The 21,368-nt window shown below is 36.8% G+C and overlaps 1 long non-coding RNA gene across 1 annotated transcript; it reads left to right on the top strand.

The window, feature by feature from the left end:
• The first annotated feature begins 3,356 nt into the window (after window positions 1-3,356).
• Window positions 3,357-7,364, top strand: LOC311080880. Its single transcript, XR_014605733.1, has 3 exons — window positions 3,357-3,830; window positions 4,919-5,076; window positions 6,468-7,364. It is a non-coding gene; the product is annotated as an uncharacterized lncRNA (long non-coding RNA).
• The last annotated feature ends 14,004 nt before the right edge of the window (window positions 7,365-21,368 follow it).

Here is a 21,368-nt window from a genome sequence, read left to right as displayed (position 1 = left end):
TTGACTTGTATATGCATTTGTTTATTGTGTGATGGTGACTTTCATTCATTCTTTTATTAATTTATTAATATTTCTCATTGTTGTCAGTAAATAAAATATAATTATTGAATTATTGCTTTATTTAATTGTTTGAATGAAAATGTAGATATGTTCACTATATACACATCTAGAGTGTATTCATGCATAGCTATGTCATTTTGTTTTATTGAATTATATCATTTTCAGTAAAAAGTAATATAATTAAGTATTGGTCAGCATTTATCGTTGTTATTATTGTATGTTTTGGGGTGGGATAGCAATGCAATTCATTCTGGGGTAATATTAATTTTTAATATTAATGATACTTAAATTTTTCGAGTATAAAATCAACAGTTTTCTCCAAAGGTGAATTTTCGCACAGCAGCCCTTTGTGCAGACATTACAAACGCTGAGGAAAACCATTCTAGGTAGGGCTGTCGAGTTACTGATGTTATAAGGTGTATATATATATATATATATATATCATGGGTTTGCATACATAATATGACATTATTTACACAGGAAAAAAGAACCTACCAGGTTGAATATCTTAATATATATTTTCTTAAATAATTCATTATAATACATTTAAAAAATGCATTTTTTGTTATTTATAGGCCTAGGCCTGAGGGATGAAACGAGAGTTATTAAATTCAACCAGAAAAAGAGGAAAACATAAAGCAGTTAGCCGCTTTTGCTTGTGGATGAAAATGTTTGGATATAAAATAAATAAATTAACAACATATTCAAGAGATGACAATTTTGGGATTCCGTGATAAAAATAAATAATATCGTTAAGGATAAAACGGTGGATCACATTAGTAGGGTTAAATGGTAACACTTTAGAATACTGTATCTTACTTACTGCATAACTAATAAGGAATTATTGAGGAACTAATAGATAATTATTTATTAACACTTAAGTCACTACTGTTAACTACTAAGGAAGATGTGTTAACTAATTAGTATGTAATAGAATTGTATGATTGTGTTAAGTTTCAGTTAGTTAATCAATAACTAATGAATTATGTCATAACTCTTGAAGAACTATTATTAATTATCTATTAATTAATGTGCAAGAAAAATAACTAAGAAGTAACTACTAATGAACAGTCATACACAGTGGTTACTACAATAAACCGTTTTATTTTAGCAGTGGAGTGGTGGATGAAGTACACAAATCAAGTACTTGAGTAAAAGTACAGATAACCCAATAAAATATTACTCCAGTAAAATGATAAACTATTGGCCTATTCATTTTCAAAATTACCTTAGTAAATGTACAAAGGTAATTACTTGAAAAGTAAAAAGCACTGATCAATGTTTTTTATTTTATTTTCTAGCCAGTTTTAGTCATTCTTCAGCACTAATAAGAAAGATAAGTGCAGACATTTACTAGGCTATATATTGATCTGCAAATAAGCAAACTTTTTATTTAATTAGCTAAATGTATCATAATGTATGATAACTTATCTATTTTACAAAGGTTTAGATAATACCGTTAATAATGTGTTTTTTTTCAGTAAGTTTGATTTGAGTCAGAAGTATGTGGTAATTCTGTATTAATTACTAATGAGTTTCCTATATTCTCACTTTAGAATACTGTTCCAGGTTCCAAGTAATTCCTGAAGAATTATCTAATAATTATTTGTTAATTACCAATTAATTTCCTTATATGTTCACTTTAGAATACTGTTTCAGGTTATAAGTAGCCTAATTCCTGGATAATTATTTGATAATTCTGTATTAATTACTAATGAGTTCCCTATATTCTCACTTTAGAATACTGTTCCAGGTTCCAAGTAATTCCTGAAGAATTATCTAATAATTATTTGTTAATTACCAATTACTTTCCTTATATGTTCACTTTAGAATACTGTTTCAGGTTATAAGTAGCCTAATTCCTGGATAATTATTTGATAATTATTTATTAATTACTAATGAGTTCCCTATATTCTCACTTTAGAATACTGTTCCAGGTTCTAAGTAATTCCTGCAGAATTATTTGATAATTATTTATGAATTACTAATAAGTTCCCTATATTTTCAGTTTCCCTCAGTCATTGCCTCAAACATGAATTTACTCAATGGCATTCTATGCTGAGGAAAACAGACACACACAGTACTGTATATAAAATATAAAAACTAATCTGTGGTTAGTTTTGTATGACTGTTCATTAGTAGTTACTTCTTAGTTATTTTTCTTGAACCTTAATTAGTAGATAATTAGTAGTAGTTCTTCAAGAGTTATGACAGAATTCATTATTTATTGATTAACTAACTGTTACTTAACACAATCATAAAAATATATTACATACTGATTAGTTAACACATCTTCCTTAGTAGTTAACAGTAGTGAAGAAGTAGTTAATGAATAATTACCTATTAGTTCTTCAATAATTACTTATTAGTTATGCAGTAAGTAAGATACAGTATTCTAAAGTGTTACCGGTTAAATAAAATAACTTAAATCAACCCTAAATGTATTCACAAAATAAATGGGCAGCAGTTTCTTAAAAAAGACCACAAAATGAACAAGTTTAATCAATATCAAGATATTTACGGATAGATGAATTAAACGTGTCGTTCAAATCTTTTAAGTTGTTGCGCGTGTGATAACGCGTCGTAGGTCACATGATAACATCAACATGGCAGATGTCTATGGAACGCCTAATGGGTCATATTTCGCCACTTTCCCACGTCGTTTTGTTAAAAAAACGCAGTAAAAAGCGCCGTTTAAACGGCCAGGACGCCGCTTTTTACGGCGCCGAAAAGCGAAACGCCGTAAAAAGCGCCGATGAATTGTGTAAACAACGACGTATTTTTCGACGTTTTGGAGGCGGCGAAAAAAACGACGCTCTAAATGCCCATGTAACGCCGCTTTTTACGGCGCACAGTGTCCCCAATGACGCGTATCATAACGCGTCACAAGACGCGTACTGTTAAATGATAATGATCTCCACCCTGTCTTTTCCAAAGCCAATAAATTTGAACTGGTATCACCCAATCAGTAAAGAACAAGAACAGACGATATTAATCCAACCCAGCACAAGGATGAGATTCGATCCATGCCTCAGCTCACTGAATGTTGCTGAAACTTAGGTAGATGGTCTAGCTCACTGCTAACGTTATACCGCCTTGTAAGGCAAGCATATTTTATTTATCATTATAATAGGCCCACTTTAATCTGTTATTTTTCTATGTAGTACAATGACGGTGTCATTGCTTGGGAACAATGATTGTAGACAGATAAACTGTAGCCAGTCGTATTGTTTGCCCAGTTGATTTGAAAAGCACAATCCAAACATAACGCAAGATCTCCGCTAGGTGGAGCCCAGATAGCAATTACATTTGGGCCACATGTGGGTATTATCTGGCACATATGGCCTAGATGTGGCATGGCTGAACAGATATGGGCCAAATCGTAGCCATATTTGTTTTGCCATAACTTTAAAATCTGCGGGAAATGCTGTCTTGGTTCACAACTTATTTTGAGGTATATGGCCCAGATAACAACGAACACATGAGGACCATATGTAGTTGAGCTATGGCACACAGTGAGAAACACCGACTTGTGGTAAACATTTGGCTTATACGTGGAAAAACACAGGAATCCTGAAATCAAGTGCGGCAAACATCCGCCGTTCCACACCTCAGGTTGCTCTGCATCTTCCCTCCTATTGGTGGAGAGACTACGGCGCGAGTTTTTTTTATTTTTATTTTTTTTTTACTACGGCGCGAGTTTGACTGAGACGCTGGGCAGCTGACGCCATTTACTCTGCTTTCCTCACGACTGTGTACATTCAGGTTAGGTAAGTGATGTTTTGGCATTTTAAAGTCATATAAATGAAATATGCAGCATTATTTGTCAATATTGCATGTTATTATGCGTTTAGTTATTCGTTCCATCGAGGAAGGGGTTGAACTAGCTAATATTTTCCTCAGTTTACTGCTATAACTTACAATAAAGTTTAATGTAACTTAACCGTTAACTTAGGCTATAGCAGTTCGCTGGTTTGTCGTTTTAAATTAAGATGTTTTTGTTTATAAATCAACAGCTCACTGTCGTACACAATAAAATAGTATACCGTAGTTTGTCATTGTGTAGTAGCCTATTTGTGAATTAACGTGCAGGTGACGCGGTCCAATGTCGGTGTTACTGTTTGTCAAAAAACCTAAATCCTAATTTGTGTTCACAATCATTCAACTAATCATAATAATATAAAAATGCCAAGAATAAACACATTAATATGTGTGCATTATTGTATGTATCTTTATTTAACTCTGAAATGATATTCAACCAAGACTTTTTCTCATGACTTTTCCCTCTTTAAAATTAAAGTTTTAATGTTAACGTTAGGCTATAATTAGTGTCAAGTCACAATACCAAAATTATGACTTTCGATACAAAACCTGAACATTAACATGAACTAATAATGAACTGCACTTCTACTGCATTTATTAATATGTGTTAATGTTAATTTCAACATTTACTAACACATTCAATATAAAAAAATTGTACTTGTTAACTTTAGTATGCACTGTGAACTAACATGAACAAACAATGAATTGCTGTATTTCTGTTAACTATCAATTAATTGAGCAGCCATTCACTGCCATTATAAAGCTTGGAAGAGGCAGGACATTTTTATAATTACTCTGATTTCTAACGATAGAGATTATATACCATGCTATGGTATACTGTCATACCGCCCAGCCCTAATGTGCGGTATGGGTGGGGCAATGACAATAATTTCCATATTAAAATAGAAAATATGGTTTCAGATGGAGTAAGTAATAGTTTATAGTTCATTTTTTAATATAAAAGCACTTTCATTTTAGGGTGGTCTATTTAAATGCATATTTCAACCACTTACACAATGTTTTTTTTTCCTATCAGATTACCTGTCTGGGTCTGGTTGGTGGCTTTGACCTGAATAACACCGTGTGGAGAGTGCTGAAAGCCACTTTTACAACTGCTGCAGCACGTTATGAATTGGAGAGAAGTCAATGGGAAGATTGGTGTCCAACGCCTGGTCGTAAAGGAAGTTGTCATTGGTGAGACCTTTTTTAGAAGTCACTTTTATTTGTATAGCACTTTGCACAATACACAACTTTTCAAAACCGCTTTAGAACATTGTATTTTTATTTCTGTTATCTCAGTATCGAACCAAACAACTTTTTTTTGTCATTACCTGATCACATCCGTGGCTCATTTAAGTGACTGCATTTTTTATTTAGAAGTTTTATGTTTTGTTTTTAAAGAAAGTTATTTTTTATATATTGCGAATCATATCGTTTCAATTATACATTTTAAAGCTGTAATCACAATATAAGATTATCATTCTGTCAAAGTCTCATACCAGCGCATGCCTACAACTATCTGTATTTAGTTCATTATCACTGTGTATTTAAAAGGTTAGTTTACCCAAAAATGAAAATTCTGTCAGTAATTACTCACCCATGTTGTTCCAACCCCCGTAAGACCTTCGTTCATCTTCGGAACACAAATTAAAATTTATATGATGAAATCTGAGAGCTGCCTCACTCCTCCATAGGCTTCTCTGTTATTGAAACTTGCCAGCCCAGAAAGTTAGTAAAGACATTGTTAAAATAGTCCAAGAATACAATGGCTGAACCTTAAGTTTATCAAGTGTCGAAAATAAATTATTTATTTAAAAATTTTCTTATGGGTTTTTTGTGCGCAAAATAAGCTAAAATAAAGACTTTATTCAACGTAGTGTAACAGCACAGCGCTTCTGTGTTGTACGTCAGAACGTAGGCTCACGATTGGCCAGCATCCCACACATGACCAGCGTCGTACAATAGTGAGTCTACGCTCTGACGTACAACCCAGAAGTTGGAAAAACTTGAGGCTAATTACAGACAGAATTTTCATTTTTGGGTGAACTAACCCTTTATGATCCTCCTTGCAATCAGTACTTGGCCCATTATTGTTTGTGTGTTTCTGCTTCCAAATTGTCTCGCATTCATTGCAGATTATCTTGAGTTTATTTTGTGTTAGTAAAAACACTTATTTTAGACTCTGTTTTTGGACTATAACATGACATTAATGCTATCTGTGTTGGTGTGTTTTTACATTAGAGTGTGCATGTCTTTTTTTTAAAAAAGAAGCAGAATGCATGCAGTGCTGTAAATTTTAACCGGTTGTTGGTGCAAAAGTATTCTAAAAATTGAAATAATTTGTCATAAGGAATTACGGTATAATTCTTGCCCACATATTGAAAAATACAATTTGCAATTCCTTTTGAAAATTTACTGGAAAAAAACTTTCATACACTGGTAATTCAGAGGTGTTTAATTTGTTAATAATTGCAATTAAAATATTAAAGGATATTTACATTAACGATTTTTTTCTTCATTCTACTGCAGCTCTATCTTCCAGGTTGTATTGCTGCTAACATTATTTAAATTCTTCTTTATTGCAGGTGCAGTCAGGCAGAATCCCCTTACTGGAAAAGGTCAACACATTGCCGATGCCGACCCTCATTGGAGACTTCTCTGCACATCAACACACTTCTCATCAACAACTCTTTACCTTTCAAGTTTGCTTTAACTTTCTCAATTTCTCTTTAAAGTTCTCTTTACCAAGTTACTGTGATTTATTTGTATTACTCTCATTAGACTAATTAAACATAACATTAATACACGCTTTGATCGAGTGTTTTGAACTTTGGTGTAAAAAATTAGCTTTGAATGCTATTTATATTATTAATTTGTATTCTTAAATGTTTTCAACTGAATTCTACTTAAAATAAGTACAACTGAGTAGCTGTAATTATGTATTCTTAAATGTTTTCAACTGAATACTACTGTAATTATTAAATTCAACTCTGTTGCTGTAATTATATTTATTTTGATAAATGTTTTCAACTGAATACTACTGTAATTATTATTCAACTTTTGCTGTAATTATATTTATTTTTATGAAATGTTTTCAACTGAATACTACTGTAATTAAGTACAACACTTTAGCTGTAATTATTTAAATGCTTGTCAAAATAAATAGTTTTGAGTACATTTGTTGTTGAGTGTTTAATTTACCTGTGAGTTAATAAGACTTTAAATACTGTCAGCTGCATGTGGGCCACATAAGGGCCGTTAGATTTTAACAGAACTCAACCATACTAAAGTTGCATACCAGGCCCACATATGGGCCACATGAAATTGTAGTATTTGGCTCATGCTTGGTGGAGTTATGGCAGTCCTTTGGTTCAGTTCTGGCAAAGGAGATGTGGGCCATATCTGGGCCGGCAAACACAAACTAATCTGGGCCACAGCTCAGCTGTTTATCTGGCCCACATCTTTGCCAAAGGTAATTTGCTGACTGGGAGATAATATAATATAATATAAAAATAGTCTCTGTCACATGCCTGTCCTGTCTTGTCAGCCGCAAAGCACTGGCAAAAGTAGGCTAATAATATAATAAATGTGTCTGAAAAAAATAACGAAGCATTTTAATTGTTTATTAATGAACTAGTCTTTTCTAAATCAGTGCGGTTAGGCACCCTGCAAACATATCTCCATACATCTCCGCTGCCTAGATGCGCCTTTCATACGGACAGGATTACATAATCAGATGGTAGGCTACCGTATTTGCCATTGGATTTTTTTCGTTGGTGGACATTTTTTTAATAAACTTTATATAGTTAGTTATATTTCTCATGTCTGTGAGGCTTGTCTATACACTGTTTTTCAGTTCATTTTTGAGATGCGCTCCAATTCACAGATCATGAAAGCGCGCCCTGTTCGTTTTTTTTTATTTTACAAAAGCACAACGTGTTCTTGTTGTTGTGAGTTTACACAAATAAAAGTAGTTGCGACTGATGTATTATTATTTTCTGTATGACCAGAAATGATGGAGTATTTTAAGTTGTTTCCACTGTTGATAGGAAAATGCGAGTGATGGCACCGGCGCATCCATGTCATGTAGTGCGCGCTCCACACTCCGCACAAACACTCGGATATGCGCTTAATAATAGCGAACATTTATAGGTTAACGTTAGAGCGAGCGGCCATGCCAGACTGATAATTCCTCTTCATGTTTAACAAATCAAATTCTATTGCATTTTCTTGCGCCAGTTTGAAAAGAGCGGCTGAAATTAGCCTATACAGATAAACGCCCAACGCCGGTGTTTTTCTTTAAACAAATTCGTTTAGGCTTTAAAATAAATATTGTTTATGGGCTAATTAATGCCACAATAATTTGTTTATTTTATTGGCTACTTGTATTTTTCATTTTTGTTTTGCATTGAATACCATTTAAAGGATTTGCTGCACCGCAATCCCATATCCTCCCATAGAAAGACACGTTAAGAGCCACCTTTATTTTCTTTATAATAAAGGGTTTCTATGGAAGGAAACCGCTTAACGTATTAAATTCATTGCGTTCATATTCTGGGCTCATCTGCTTTTCTGTGTGTACAGCATTTGATCTTTATCACTGAAGCTTTTTCTTTATTATAAGGGTTTATTATTCCATTCCAAAGGACTGTTTATAAGGTGACAATCCGTTACATGTGAAGATTGTGTGGCTGTATCTTGAAGATTTTTGTATTGTATTGTATCTTCTGTTATAAAGACGAAGATTGACATTTCGTTAATTAAACAAAATAAGAACACAATGTTGTAAAAAATAAACAACTTAGGCTATGTTGTTAGATGTGTTTGACTACTTTTTGTTTAATGATATCTCTATGAAGATATAGCCTATTAACAAAATAAATCTTATTATATAGCCTAATATATCATATTAAAAAAAACCTTATAGGCCTATATAAAATATATTTTAAAAAAGGCCCTCATTGATTAATTTTGCATGATTGGGGGCTGCTACTATTTGCTTAAGCTTTTTGAACGTAAAAGTGTGATAAAGGCGCGATAGGCTGTCAATTTTATGTGGATAAAGAGGCATATTTTGTACATGACTGCATGTCCTTATAAGGGCAAAAAATATGTCGTTTTAACAACATAAGATCTCGTTATTACGAGAAAAAGATGTCGTTAAAACGACATTAATCTCGTTATTACGAAAAAAATATGTCGTTTTAACAACATAAGATCTCGTTATTACGTTTTAACAACATAAGATCTCGTTATTACGAGAAAAGATGTCGTTAAAACGACATAAGATCTCGTTATTACCACATAATTGAGGGGGAAAAAAGTATGTGGCAGCATGTGTCACCGTACATTTGCCAGACTTATACGAGAGAGAGAGAGAGAGAGAGAGAGAGCGAGAGAGAGAGAGAGAGAGAATTTCTTCAATATTATTATTTATTTAATAAATTAGTTCATTCTTTTATTAGCAGTAGAATAGCCTAATAAATGAAAACGCAAAGCTCTTTTAACAAGTAGGCCTAGGCCAATCAATATGCCTAATTATTTATTTTATATGATCTGCAATAATTACAAAAACCTGTGCAGCAGGACTTATTTATATATTCAGTTTAATAAATTATTTATTATAGATAGGACTATATACTTTATTTATTAAAATTAAACTGCATGTTTCAGTTGACTGTGAAGTTAGACATCGAACATCAAGCGCATGCTGGGGCTGTTTTTCATGTTATAATTGTATCCTAATTTCCGTTATTACAGTTAAGTTTGACTGTAATAATTAAATTCAAGATTTTATTTCATAAAAATACAATATAATTGTTGGCTATACGCCATAGAATAGGGCATACGATTATATTATATTATATTATCTCCACCTAGCGGAGATCTTGCGTTATGTTTGGATTGTGCTTTTCAAATCAACTGGGCAAACAATACGACTGGCTACAGTTTATCTGTCTACAATCATTGTTCCCAAGCAATGAGACCGTCACAAACAAATGTGTAAGGGGGAGTAGCGGCAAGAGGTTATAAAGCACAATGCATAAAGTGGCTATGCAAAGTGCTTTACAAATAATCAGATGAAAAAAATCGAGAATGTGCTACAAAAGAACATAGAAAAATAACAGATTAAAGTGGGCCTATTATAATGATAAATAAAATATGCTTGCCTTACAAGGCGGTATAACGTTAGCAGTGAGCTAGACCATCTACCTAAGTTTCAGCAACATTCAGTGAGCTGAGGCATGGATCAAATCTCATCCTTGTGCTGGGTTGGATTAATATCGTCTGTTCTTGTTCTTTACTGATTGGGTGATACCAGTTCAAATTTATTGGCTTTGGAAAAGACAGGGTGGAGATCATTATCATTTAACAGTACGCGTCTTGTGACGCGTTATGATACGCGTCATTGGGGACACTGTGCGCCGTAAAAAGCGGCGTTACATGGGCATTTAGAGCGTCGTTTTTTTCGCCGCCTCCAAAACGTCGAAAAATACGCCGTTGTTTACATAATTCATCGGCGCTTTTTACGGCGTTTCGCTTTTCGGCGCCGTAAAAAGCGGCGTCCTGGCCGTTTAAACGGCGCTTTTTAAACCGGACATCTATGGAACGCCTAATGGGTCATATTTCGCCACTTTCCTACGTCGTTTTGTTAAAAAAACGCCGTAGGAAAGTGGCGAAATATGACCCATTAGGCGTTCCATAGATGTCCGGTTCGCATTCATACTCAACGAGATCTGGCTATAAAGTACCTACTCTTTTAGCGCTCGTTAAGTAAGTACTTATTGAAATTAAGTACCTACTCATTGAGTATGCGGTTTCGGACGCAGCCCATGGTTGCCTTTGAGCCTCGCTGACTTTGTGCTTTGCGGTCGTACCATTTAATTGTGCTTCTCTTCAGCTTTGTTCGTTTCGCCATTATTTAATTGAGTAAGAGTGTCGTGCCAGAGAGATTATTAGTGTTTAATGAAACTGAGTGAGTGTTTGTTGAATGTAATCCTGCTTCTGGTTTTCTTCTATATCTGACTATTGCCTGATTGACTATGCCTTTGGATTCTGATTCTAACTTGTCAACCTGATACTTTTTAAATCAGCGTGTAAGCATTCTTGTATATAAATATAATAATAAGTATATAAATTGTTACCATATTAAGGGATGTAGGGGGTTTGAAGCCAATTTATTTGTATTTATTTTTCACTTTGTTTATGGGTAAGGGATTAGGTAAGTTAAGCTGTATTTTTATTTGTATTTCTTTTGTTTAAGGTCATTTAGGTTCTAAAAGAAGATTGTTTTGTTTGTTATTTTGGTCTTGTCTGCCCCTGACGCTAACCCTTCATGGTCAATAAAATTATATTACTCGTCATCTCTCTGGTAGTGTGACTCTCTTCCTTTTCCTGTTGCGGCTGACCCCTAGCGGTCGTAACACTGGTTTCATTGTATTTTTACCTTTTGTCTTGATGTTTGCAAGCGGGCCTTTGGGTGCAGGCAGAACTTTTTCTCTATTAATAATTTTCTTTTTTTTTGTGGGGGGTATCATGAGGCTCATCATCTGATGTGTATATTTTCTTTCTAAGAGCAAAATTATGGTATTAGATTATTTTACAAAGCAGGATTAGATAAGTAATAACACTGCCCTGTTTGTCAACTAAAAGAAAAAAATAGCCCCCCCCAAAAATAATTACAATGTAATGTCCTTCCCCAAACGTTGCTCCAAGCCATTACATTATTACATTTAAGTGCATCTATTCTTAAAGTAAAATATGCTTTGACAACTTACTTGTGAATTCTTTTTCCAGGCATCTCCGTTTCTGAGATGTCAGAAGTGTAGCATGCCTTTTTCCATTTTTTTGAAATGTTGTCAAAAGATGCTAAAAGAAACGAAGTATGTGAATTTAATTCATGCAAGCATTAAGCCGTGGGATGTCATGTATTTTACCATGTTTTTTGATAATGTTAATTTACAGTGTAGTTTAACCTGCTTACCTGATTCGTGCAGAATTCTGACCTGATGTTTGGTCCACCCTTTGTCTGGCTGTAGTGCCTCCATCATCCTGACACTCTTCAGCAACCGGTCCAAGTCTCTGAATGGAGGCCACCAGGAGTGGCCATCTGAGTACCAGGACTTTGCTATAGTTCCAGTTGTCCCTTCTCCCACAAACTCCACTATCAGGTACAAGGTTTTGTTTTTTTGTTTTTTACACTGCAACAACCTAGAGCCCCATGATGTTGAAAGACACATCTTAAATTTCAGCTGTTCATATGCATGAACATTTTCAATTAAAATTTTTCATGATACAAATGTACAAAATATCTGTGACAAAAAAAAGCACATGTGTAAAAAAAAAATATATATTTTGTGTGTGTAAAAGAGGCACTGAAACAAAACAACGGTCACAAGGAACTAAGAAAGCTTTCCCCTCAATGTTCTCAAACTTGCAGAAATTGGTTGTTCTTGAGAGGTCATCAACTAGATGAATACCAAGTGCCGAAGATGGAAGGGGATAGTAAAAAAAAAAGTTCATGATTGTTGAAGGTACTGTAGACTACATAAATTTCATCCCTCACTGAAATTATATTTTGTAGCTTTGCAACTTTACCCCCAATGTAAACAAAACTGTTTGCCTGGTCCAGTTTCAGAGTGTAAGAGCATGTTTTTAATTCTCTGTACTGTGAAGCTCCCTGAAAAGATTCGGGTAGAGGGCCAGCTGTATGCAGTTTTCTGAGCATTTTTGGGTTGTTTTTCTTTGCTGCAGCTTTGCATCTCGGAGAACCTTCTTACAATTTGGCTTAACGGACATGTAGGTTTCTGCAGTAGTCTCTTCAGCTTGTGCAGGTAATCCTCGAACTTGAAAGCACTGAAGTTGTCGAGTACGCCATGGTGTTTTGCATCTTCTGCAAGATGTACAAGAGAGTGGACGTTGTAGGACAGGAATTTGGGGCCATATAACTGTCCAAAGTGTGTGACAAAAAGTCGCAGGATATCATTGGCATATTCAATGTGATCTCCAATTACTGTTATTGCTCAGGATGAAAATTCCATCAAAATGTCCATGTTTTTATAGAGTATCCCTGAAATGGATTGCAGAAGACCAAAATGATAGTACTGGCCACCAGCTTTGCTCTGTATTTCAGTTATGTTGGAACGCACTCTTCCTAACAGTGTCCTGGCATCTTTTGGCAGATTCAAATCATGCTAGCGGAGGATATTGAGTAATGAATTTAGTACCACATGTGTTATTTTATGTTCTGTTGCCCAGGTGGCCAAGTCATCATCCAGGGAACTTGGATGCAGTTCAGACTCTGTGTCTGTGTCAGATTCACTGCTATATAGAGCACTTGCCATGGTGACGTATTCAGGCTCATCAATATGGGAAAGACAATCCATAAATTCATAATCGCCATCATCCACGGTGCTGCTTTTGTCATTGTGCATGCTACCATACTCCTCCCTCCATGACGGTGATGATAGTGCTTGCATTGACTGCAGTTGTTTGTCAACTTTAGCTTTTCTTCGCAATGTCCAGTACGATTGTTTTTTGCAAGCCATGATGCTGAGACATTAACACAAAAAAGTGCATTGTAATAACCTGTCTAAGCCAAATGCAGTGGTTCTCAACCCCAGTCCTAAAATACCCTTTTTTAGTAAGAATAAGATTTTATGTATTAAGTATTGAACCTAAATGTGTGCCTACACTGTAAAAATAAAAGGTGCCTGGAGGAACCTTTTGGGGTTCTTCACTTTGCCACACCGGCGGAACCGTCTGTAGATCCTCTAGGCACCCTTTAAAAAGGGGAGGTTCTCTGAAGAACCACACAGGTTTCCTGAGGAACTCTTATATTAGGCACTGTGTGGAACCACTTTGGGTGCCTCCAGGAACCAAATTTCATTTTTTTTTTAAATATTTAATTTCATGTTGTTACTATGGTTACCTTTGACTTCTATTATAATAAACAAATTGAACCAAATACAAAATAAGAATTTTTATTACATATTTGATATTCATTTTTATACATACACTTCCATGCACATGGGAAAAAAAGCTAACTATAGATTAATATCAATGAATACACAAAAAATAGTATAATACATAAGCAACATGAATAATCAACCATGTATATACAATAGATAGACAAGAAAATACATCTCAACAAAATGCATGGAAACGCATATGTTCCACGAAATAAATCAATGTAAAAAAATTACATTTTGATTAATTAAAAATGTCCATCTTTACTTAACTTTAAAACATTTGTGTTTCAGTCCGATGGTAAGTCTGACATCACTGTTTCCAAGTCCAAAAGCTCTATCAGATGCCAAAAACAAACAAACAGTGCTAATATACACTCATTGTGCTGTAATATTCTTGAAAATTATGATCCTAACCTTTATCTCTATACCAAAATCTTAGATGGTTAGTTATTCAGATATTTTGAATCATAAAATGTTGAAGTCTGGGATGCCGTGAGACTGGAGACTGTAATGTACACTATGGCTTTTGAAAAGCTTAAATGTGTGACTTGAATCAACAGTGTTCATAAATGGTTGTTGAGTATTCTCATGAAACAAGATAGAGGAAGTAGAAGTAGAGGCTTCGACCCGGAAACAGTATTCCTTATGTCACAACAAGCAGAAAACATTTTCCATTATAACAGAGTTAAGGTGCAGTAAAATGATCTGTTGTTCTGTGAATGTTCACTGGTGAAATTCCAGTCATTTCAATAAGAATTTACATGGTCAGCAATTTCGTTTGTGGTCAAAAATGTCACTATGGGACCAAGTTGGTGTGAGGTACTTAAAGAGTTAGAAAAGTGAAGAGGTGCCGCAGCTTCGATTTCTGTGTGTTTTTCCTCTGTTCTGGTGGATGGTCCAGGCATTTCAGTGATTTTCAGGTCTACAGGAGGATTTTTATTCTTGTTCAAACTTGTATTTCAGCTTACCGAGATCCCTGCAAAGTACAACATTTACTGTTAGTAAGGTTATTAAAGTGATAGTTGTGAAATTTAAATAATTTCCTCAGCCTTGTAACGTTCCAAACCTGTTTGACTTTCTGTCTGTGGAACCCAAAAGCAGATCTCAGGCATAATGCAACCCCAGTCACTGATCGCTTACCGATCACTGCATGAAACAAGCAGAAAAAAATTGTGTAAATCATTCAGGAAACCATTCTTATGTACACTTGTCTAGTTCAATTCAATGCAACAATTTATGTAAAAATGGTTAAGCTCCAAAAATGTCCCAGAAAAGATCCTAAAAATAATCAATGAGTTCACAACTCATGTGTTATGGGTTGTGTTGTAAGTCTTCTGAAGCCATATAATAGCTTTTTCCTTTTTTTTTGTCGAAAAAGACTAAACTTGAAGTTATAATTCAGAATTAAAATGTCTTATATTCAAATGCAAATGATAAAGATATAAGAAAAAAATGCATAGCATTATTTGTGAACCAAACCTAATATTATTTTTCTGAGTAACATGAATGAGATTTGAGAGCATGAGGGAAGATTTTCAGAGAATAACTGATTAAAAAAAACACTAGTACACAGTCAGACAATACAATTTCACACAGAGAAAGTTCATAGTAATAAAGTACTTGCACTGAAATGTTCAGATTATTTTAGAAATGTAATGATTGTTCTGGGGATACAAAAGAAAAAAAGCTGATTATTCACAACATAATATTTATTGACCAGTAAATGGCTTTAAAATTGTAACACATTTGAGAAAATGAGGGCACCTGTAGTAAGTAAAGTTAGGCTAAACAAAAACAGACCAAACTATAACTTTTAACCTGCTTTTGTTATTCATAACAAACGCCAATGACAGCAGGAATCAGCTAAATTATAGGCTATATCAGCAATTTGACGACACAGTTGTACAGAATATGTTGAATTGAATGACTAAATCAATCTAAGACAATAAGTCAATAATTTCCATTTGTTCATTACATTAGATCAACGTAACGTTAGTTAGCATCGCGGCTAAAACCTTCATACCAGATACTGTGCAATAAACGAGTGGTAAACACTGTAAAAACGTAGTAATGTATAATAAATTTAATTTATATATGTGTGTGTTTGAATATATAGTGAGTAGACAATGTATTTATATTTATTTGCGAGTTTACAAACCTTGTAACGGAGAGCCGAACAAACGGCAGAAGCTTTGATGAGAGGAGCCGTTACTTTCAAACCCGATGACGTCAGTGGATACTATTGTTGTTGCGCCGCGCGCAGCACTGAAGTGACGACAGCAGAGGAAAAGCAGCAGTTTCGTGACAGAATACAACTTTTCTCCTCCTGGTTCTTCTTCTTCATATTATTAAATACACTGCTCAAAAAAATAAAGGGAACACTTTTTAATCAGAGAATAGCATCAAGTCAGTTAAACTCCTGGGATATTGATCTGGTCAGTCAAGTAACAGAGGGGGTTGGTAATCAGTTTCAACTGCTTTAGTGTTAATGAAATTAACAGCAGGTGCACTAGATGGGCAACAGTGAGACAACCCCCAAAACAGGAATGGTTTTACAGGTGGAGGCCACTGACATTTTTTTCCCTACTCAGCTTTTCAGACTGTTTTTCACCAGTTTTGCATTTGGCTAGGGTCAGTGTCACTACTGGTAGCATGAGGCGATACCTGGACCCTACAGAGGTTGCGCAGGCAGTCCAGCTCCTTCAGGATGGCTCATCAATACGTGCCATTGCCAGAAGGTTTGCTGTGTCTCCCAGCACAGTCTCAAGAGCATGGAGGAGATTCCAGGAAGACAGACAGCTACTCTAGGAGAGCTGGACAGGGCCGTAGAAGGTCCTTAACCCATCAGCAGGACCGGTATCTGCTCCTTTGTGCGAGGAGGAACATGATGAGCACTGCCAGAACCCTACAAAATGACCTCCAGCAGGCCACTGGTGTGAATGTCTCTGACCAAACAATCAGAAACAGACTTCATGAGGGTGGCCTGAGGGCCCAACGTCTTCTAGAATGTTATGCTGCCTGTAACATCGTTCAGCATGACCGGTTTGGTGGTGGGTCAGTGATGGTCTGGGGAGGCATATCCATGGAGGAGACGCACAGACCTCTGCAGGCTAGACAATGGCACCCTGACTGCCATTAGGTATCGGGATGAAATCCTTGGATCCATTGTCAGACCCTATGCTGGTGCAGTGGGTCCTGGGTTCCTCCTGGTGCACAACAATGCCCGGCCTCATGTGGCGAGAGCATGCAGGCAGTTCCTCGAGGATGAAGGAATGATACCATTGAAGGGCCACCACGCTCACCTGACCTACATCCAATAGAACACCTCTGGGACATTGTGTTTCGGTCCATCTGACATCACCTGGTTGCACCTCAGACTGTCCAGGAGCTCAGTGATGCGCTGGTCCAGATCTGGGAGGAAATACCCCAGGACACCATCCGTCGTCTCAGTAGGAGCATGTCCCGACGTTGTCAGGCATGCATACAAGCACGTGGGGGCCATACAAACTACTGAGAACCATTTTGAGTTGCTGCAATGAAATTTCAGCAAAATTGACAAGCCTGCTGCATCATTTTTTCACTTAGATTTCCGGGGTGTCTTTGAATTCAATCCTCTGTAGGTTGATTATTTTCATTTCCATCAAACAATGTGGCATCCTTTCGTTCATAACACATTACCCAGTCCATATTAGTATAGATATCCAGCATGATATTTTTCCCCATTGAGATCTGATGTGTTTTCAAAGTGTTCCTTTAATTTTTTTGAGCAGTGTATTATTATTATTTAGTGTTGTTTTTTTAAGGTTTAAATTACTTAAAGGCCGTGTTGCAGGGTTAATTTTTCAACGAATTTGTGCAATTTACTTGTTGGTATTAAACATTTAAACTGTTATCCATTGTATTTTATGTTGTTGGGTATCACAAAACGGAATATAATACGAAAAAGTAGGTACTATCTTACAGCGGCTTGCAATTCTCCTTTCCACCACAATGCATTGCATTACGTCACGTTGGGGAGAGAATTTAATAAAGCCCGCCTTGAAAGCATTGAGAGTGACTAGAGAGACGAGTAACTTAGTAGACGAGACGAGAGTATAGAGATAGCGCAGATTATAGATAAATACATAGACATAGATAGACAGACAGACAGATATAGATAAATAGGCTAGTATAGAGAGAGATAGGCAGACAGCCAGATAGCATAACGTTAGCATAGATAGCTAGCAGCTAGATAGATAAATATATAGAAATATATAGTAGGTAGATTGACAATGGTGAACTACTGTGTTTGTGCTGAGTGTAAAAACTCTGGATGCTGGGGGGCGCTGTTGGACACCGAGCATGTAGGACGTGTCTCCCTTTTGCTCCGCGAGTTTGTGTTTATTTTAACTTTTTAACACAGTTTCTTTTCACTAATTTTGGCCGGTGCGCAATTGTGACAAGTACTTGGTCAGTTTCGGTGTGCTTTAAGGGAATTTCAACCGACAATGGCAGCTGCACGTGGAAACCCGGCTCGCACAGGCCGTGCTAAGGCTTCACCCTCGACTGAGCCCGCATCTCCGCCGAAGGTGGTCACGGATCCCGAGTGTGCGCCCAATTTGGATCACCTCCGGGCTATGTTAGACCAGTTGAAAGGGGACATTTGCGGCAAAATAGACTCGCTGTCTTGCGAGCTTCGTGCGGACATTTCTTCGGTAAGAGAGGAGCTTATGCACGCAATTGAACCGATGCAACAAAAACTTAGCTCCCATGATCAAGCTATCACGGAGTTGCAGCGCGCGTGCACTGACCACAGTGACCTGCTAACTTCACTGGATTCAACAGTTTCCACGCTGAAAGCCGAGGTTAAACTGCTGACCGATAAATGTGAGGATCTGGAGGGTAGAGCGAGGAGGAACAACATTAGGCTGGTAGGTGTGCCGGAGGGGGCCGAAGGTGCGCGCCCAACCGAATTTATTGCCCAGCTGCTGATGGACTCCCTCGGCCTGGATGAGTTGCCCCTGCTCGATCGTGCACATCGCACTCTCCGAGCCAAGCCCAGTGATGGTAAACCACCCCGACCCTTTGTGATTCGTGTGCACTTTTTTCACGTGAGGAATGACATTTTACGCCGGGCCAGCGAGGCTCCTCTTCTCCACCAAGGCAAAAAACTGTTTCTCTTTCCTGACTATACTTCGTCAGTTGCGAAGAAACGTGCTGCATTCACGGACGTTAAACGTCTGTTACATTCGTGTCCTGGAGTGAAGTTCGGATTGAGGTTTCCTGCGACTTTGAAGATCACTCTTCCCGGTGGAGCTACACACACCTTTGAGGACCCAGCCACTGCAATGGACTTTGTCAAGGTGAACTTAAAGTCTGGTGTCTCTTCTGGAGCTACAGTTTGAAAGCGGCTGGCAGTTTGTTCGGTAAACTGGGGGTTAATTTTACCCGTTCTCTGTTGGTAAGCTGCCCTGCTTTAAGTTTGTGTCACTTGGACTTGAGTCACTTTTCATATTTTGCTACTGTGTTTGTTTACATATTTATTTAATGCTTTATTACAAACTCGCATGAGCACTACTGGTTTGTGCTGTTAATGGAGCGTGTTAGGATGTTTTTGGTAGTTTGTGGGATTTGCTCGCGTCTTGTTTGGGAAGACGCTTCAGCTCGTGGGGTGGTGGGTGGGTGTGTGAGGAGTTCTCTCTTTTTCTCTTGCTGTGTGTTTTGTGTTTTGTTTAGGCAGGTCGCCCATGTTTTAATTTATTTTTGTGACTGTTATACATTCCATGCTGCAGTGTACACCAATACTTGACTAGCATCAGTCTAGGATGCCACGACAATCAGGGACAGGACTCAAATTTGTTAGCTGGAACTGTAATGGTCTAAATCAGCCTATTAAACGTAGCAAAGTTCTTCACCATCTTCAACAATTAGGTGCTCATATTGTCTTCCTTCAAGAGACTCACCTAAAATCTTCCAGCCATATCAGATTAAAGGGGAGGTGGGTCAGTCAAGTATTTCATTCTAGTTTTATTGGTAAATCTAGGGGGGTTGCAATTTTGATTCACAAATCGGTTCCTTTTGTGTGCTCTAATGTAATAGCTGACCCAAATGGAAGGTTTGTGTTTGTAACGGGACAGCTATATAGTAATTCTGTGATTCTGGCTAATGTGTATGGTCCAAACTGGGATGACGACAATTTTTTCCATCAATTGTTCGCCAAATTACCTGACATGTCCACACATCTACTTATTATGGGGGGTGACTTCAACTGTTGGCTTAATTCTGTATTAGATCGTTCTTCTACTAGACCAGGAGTGCCCTCAAAGTCCTCTAAGACCATTTTATCTTTTATGGATGAGTTCTCGGTCTCTGATCCATGGCGCTTTCTTAATCCGTCTGGTAAAATGTATTATTTTTTCTCTCATGTACATCACTCCTTTTCTCGTATTGATTATTTTCTCCTGGACAACCGTTTTCTCCATTCTGTTCAGTCTTGCTCTTACGACTCTATTCTAATATCAGATCATGCTCCGACCACACTGGAGTTATTCATACAGGAGCGCGAACGTACGTGCCCCCCTTGGCGTCTCAATACGCGCTTGTTATCTAATGAGGATTTTGTTAAGTTTGTTTCTAATCAAATTGACTTTTTTCTTACTACCAACAGAACTCCAGGGATCTCAGCCTCCCTTCTCTGGGAGACTTTGAAAGCATACATTAGAGGTGAAATTATTTCATACAGCAGCTATGAGAACAAACAGAGGAAAAAAAAATTAAAGGAACTGAGGTTACGAATCTCCCAGCTTGATAATATTTATGCTTCCTCCCCATCCCCTAACATATACAAGGATCGTCTCTCTCTTCATGCTGAGTTTGATGTTCTTTCTACTAAAGAGGTTGAGGAGCTCTTATTTAAGGCTAAATATTGTTATTATGAATCTGGGGATAAGGCGACCAAACTTTTGGCCCATCAGCTTCGACAGGCTTCCTCCTCTCAGCAGATTTCACAAATTCACACTCCTTCTGGCGTCACAACTGATCCAAAAAAAATTAATGATCAGTTTAAACAGTTTTACTCCTCTTTATATACTTCTGAGGTTGGGTCTGATCTGTCAGCCCTGGATAGTTTTTTTGACTCACTGGAGTTGGTTAGGGTTGATGCTGATACTGCTGTGCAGTTAGAGGGCCCAATCACCATAGATGACCTTAAACGGGCAACATTTTCTATGCAGTCTGGAAAATGTCCAGGCCCGGACGGTTTTCCGACAGAGTTTTACAAAACCTTTTTTGACAAATTAGCACCAGTTTTGATAGAAATGTTCAATGAATCTCTTACTCTTTCTAAATTACCTCAGACTCTAAATCAGGCCTCCATATCATTACTCTTAAAAAAGAATAAGGACCCTCTGTCCTGCTCAAGTTACCGTCCAATTAGTCTTTTATCTGTTGATGTAAAACTTCTGTCCAAATTATTAGCTCTGCGACTGGAATCAGTTTTGCCTTTGATAATCTCTCCTGATCAGACAGGTTTTGTCC

This window comes from Abramis brama (assembly GCF_963993115.1).
Source record: "Abramis brama genome assembly, chromosome: 4".
In the NCBI taxonomy this organism is placed as follows: domain Eukaryota; kingdom Metazoa; phylum Chordata; class Actinopteri; order Cypriniformes; family Leuciscidae; genus Abramis; species Abramis brama.
The sequence above is the reverse complement of the archived record's forward strand: the minus strand, read 5'-3'. Positions and strand labels throughout refer to the sequence as shown.